Source organism: Drosophila bipectinata, chromosome 3L (genome assembly GCF_030179905.1).
Source record: "Drosophila bipectinata strain 14024-0381.07 chromosome 3L, DbipHiC1v2, whole genome shotgun sequence".
Classification (NCBI taxonomy): Eukaryota; Metazoa; Arthropoda; class Insecta; order Diptera; family Drosophilidae; genus Drosophila; species Drosophila bipectinata.
In genome coordinates, this window is record NC_091738.1 from 12,072,994 (window position 1) to 12,077,070 (window position 4,077).

The window sequence follows — 4,077 nt, forward strand, 5'->3', positions numbered from 1 at the left end:
AAATGAAAGACAAAATTTTCCCTTTAGTTCGAGTACAATAATGCTTCCGATTGGAGAAAATCAATAAGCATAGATGAGAGATAAAATATACATATATAGAGGCTGATATCCTTTTGCCTTTATTCATAAAAAAAGTATTTATATGAAATCTCTTGAACTAAATACCCGTTAAAGGCAATTACATTTTTGGCTTAAATAATTCAATTAAAAGCTAACCAATACGGCGGCGTACAATTTTATAATTTATTTTAACCAAATCGAATTTGTGCCAGGATAATTCACTTACAGTTTTTCCATTTATTTTTTGTATAATCGTTTGGTAGTATTCCTTTTTTTGTAGACACTTTATGAAAATGTCATGAACTCAAATTAGTTTCATAAACTCTGTGGCGATCATAAAACTGATGTCAACTGCACACATTGTTTTATTTTGTTAATTTTTTTTGTTCAGCCATTTTTATATGCGATGCTCTTTTTTTTATTTCATAAAAGCATAAAAACATAATTGCCGAAGCATTACTAGCGAGTGCAATTCAATTAAAATTCCTGTTGAAAAAAATGGCGAAAACATCGAACTTCAAAATGGCACTCGGCATGCAAAACTCACTATATATGTGTGCATATATTTATATATATTTTTATTACCTTTTTATATTTGATGGCCTTTATTTTTCTTCAATATTTTTTTTGGGGAAAGGCAGTTAAACTTTTGACTGCAGTGTCGTATGAATTTTTGTGTGAAAAATGAGGAAAATGGGCTTCATATAAAATGTTAAATAAACTACGCTGAAGCAGGGATGATATATGACCGTCGATATAGTTGACTTTGGGGCCATGACGATCCAATTAAATCGACGCCCTGATTGCAAAATGAATGACTTGTAAAATTGTCCTTCCCCAACTCTGCTTTTCAAAAGTAAATATCCAATTGCGAGCAGTTTCTTCCTTTCCGACGTCCTTCTAAACCTAAACTGCAGTTATAGTAAATGGTCTATTGATTGATGAGGGTATGTGTATGTTCCGGGCACATGTCCTCGTAAGGACAACTTTGTCGACAAAAGTTACTTGAACCTTCTTGGGAGGCAAATCAATAAGAAGGCACCAACACAAACGGCAACAGATTAGATGGCATTCTTTGTGCGCCAAGAGGGTTGTTAAATTAATTTCATGCAAAACTTTTCCTCTATACTACATGGGGAATGCGGAAGAACTCTCCCATGAAGGGATCTACCCAACAAAAAAGAAATACTTTTAATTAATTGTCATTGTTGTTTGTTGCTTTGTGATTTGACAAAATCTCTAGCAAATTAATGCAAATCATACAGTAGATTGCGGGATTTCCAGTGATTATATATTAAGTGCCGAACTAAATCTCCAAACGTATATATGTATATATAAATGGGAAATCGAAAAGGAAGCAATCCAAATACTGGACATAAAGCTAAGCCACTTGGAGAAACTTTTCTACAAATCCTTATAAGTCGTTTAGTATGTGATTTTGTCAGCTTGAGAGAACCTTCTTCGGTTGATACCCTGGAAATTGTAAAAAAATGTGTTTATACTATGGGGGTTTTTTTTCGGTACTTCTTTAAATCCCTGAAAAATCCTGTAACACCCACTCAATGGATAGAGTACGGAAAAAAATAGAAAATGAAGTGAAACGCTTTATAAACAGCTTAACATGCCGTTGTCACACACGCGAGGACGAACTGAAGTCGAAAATAAAATCCTCACCAGCTGCCGGGGGTCCTGACAGGCGCCTCCACTCCCCTCCCAACACACACAAAAACATACACACCCCCTAGCAGACCCCCCCACATCCTTGCTGGATGTCCTTCGCAGGAGGTGGCGCATAAAGCGCTTACCCTGTGTGGCAGATTGATTTGTGGTCGAGTTCATGCCAAATTTAACTTTAATAGTTTTTACTGGATTTACTTTTAATTAATTTTGTGGGACCCGGACGAGGTCCACATCCTTGCAACCCCCTCCACCAGAGGGGTAGAGAGAACCCTTGTATACACTGCAACAAAATGGACTTGTCACTTTTGTAATTTATTTTAAAAACAAAGAAACCCAAATCCTAGAACTTACATTTCCCTCTGTCATAACTATTTAATTTAAAGCCATATTTATTATCTTAATTCCTTTTTCCGAGTGCATTATGGCTGCCAGGATTGGCCGGGTTTCGGTTACGAGTCAGTTCATTTGTAACCGAGTCCTGGAAGGACTCCCAGTCATGCCTTGGATCCTAGCTGGAGCTCCTTGCTGCTCGCTGCAGCGTTTATCGTGCCGCGTAAAGCGCAATTAATTTCGTGTCTGTTTTGAACAGCACTTGCCACGCCCCGCCATCCGTTTGGGGCGGGAGAGGTCCTTGCCTCCGTTGCGCCTCTTTTTCCGAGCGACTAGTAAGCGCAGTTGCCACCATTAATTATGAGATAAAACACTAAAATGTATCAAGTTGTTGCCCTGTTCTTGTTGCCTTCTTTGCCCGGAAAGTGACAAAGTTGCTGCCACAAATTTTACGTCTGGGAATTTAATTTTGCCACCCACTGAGGCCCCACTTTTTTCTCTCAGTTATCAGTTTTCATTTTTAGCATTTCGCCAATGCAGAAAGTTTCAAAAGTCTAACCATCAATTATTTTTGTCTTTTCAGAAACCAAGACAAGAAGTTTCGAGCATATGTGTGGCTGCCTCTTTTAAGTGGTAAGTTGTGAATTGAAAAAGTTCGAAACCAAAGATTAAACTGCATATTAAATTAGTTTTAAAATAGATGCCAGGCCAGCGAGCCAAACTAATGACTTAATGTGTCAAATTAAATGCATTATCTTAACCTTTTTCGGTCAATTACCCAAACACAATACCTGGCATGAGTGTCTTTGACAAAAAACAATTAATTTCGCATTGGCTTCATTAATTACAATTGGAATTACAATGGAAGGATGATTTTATTTGGGAATCGTTTATATGCTGATGGGCATTCAATTTGATTTCTATGGTGCCATCTTCAATTTGGGAAACACATGTCGCCGGCATTTGCAAATCAAATGTCAAGTCGGCCCAACTCCCCAAATCCCTTCGGCATACATATAATCAAATCAAATCAGCTCAGCCCTGCTTTCACCTCCTCGTCGCTGCTCCTTTGATGATGATGGCAACGATGATGATAATGATGATGGCAAGGACTTGACGATGACTTCCTTTATTCAATGCGATGCGCCGGGGCCTTAAGTTCCTTAAGAGATGTCTTATGCAAGGGGATTTCGGTGGTTTTCGCCATGCATTGAATTGCAGATTCTTGGGCGACTGTTTTAAATGCAACCCACGCAAACGGGCACAAACAAAAAGGGTAAAGAAGGGAATCCTGAATCCAGGATTCTAACAAAAAGAGGGAGGCAGGCCAGAGCATGGGGGGCAGCAGCTCAAAAGTTGGTGGCAAAAGTATTAAAAAAGAAGTGCAGCTGCAAAAAAGTTTACATTTCCAGATGCCATTTTACTTTACTTTACTTTACTTTGCTGTTCAGCTTACATGACCGTGCGAAATGTACCTTCCCTTTGGGGTTGTGGTGAGTGCACTGAGAGAAAATGAGCTCTCAAAATTAAGGGATTAATTATAAGATTATAAAGTCTTATATGAGATTAGGGGGTGTCTGGCGAAGGTTTTTATTTTAAAGAGCTCCTTCCTGCAACTTAATGTTTGACTTGGTGGTATAGCATTATATTTTTATACTTTATATGGATCTTATCTTAGGCTTTTTAAAGAGCTTTTAAGGATATATGAACTATGTATCTAAAAGAAATATTACTTCAAATATTGTTAAAATATCTTCGAGCTGATCCAAAATATCTGAAAAGAACTCAAGACCTATGTCATCATTTACACTTTTTTTTTTTTGTAAATTTTCATTCATTAACTTTCAAACTAATTTTTTTTCCTGTATACTGAAAGGATACTCGGTTGTGTCCTTGTGTATTTTTGTGACTTTTGGCGCCGCCTGTAAAGACAACAACGCCGCCGACTGTTGACTGCCGACTTCTGACTGCCGACATCGTCAGAGAGTTAAGCAACTTACTTAAGCA

At 37.8% G+C, this 4,077-nt stretch overlaps 1 long non-coding RNA gene across 1 annotated transcript; it reads left to right on the top strand.

Moving 5' to 3' along the window:
• The first annotated feature begins 2,116 nt into the window (after positions 1-2,116).
• LOC138926382 (uncharacterized) lies at positions 2,117-3,565 on the top strand. The gene is made up of 3 exons (XR_011442879.1): positions 2,117-2,405; positions 2,654-2,703; positions 2,760-3,565. It is a non-coding gene; the product is annotated as an uncharacterized lncRNA (long non-coding RNA).
• The last annotated feature ends 512 nt before the right edge of the window (positions 3,566-4,077 follow it).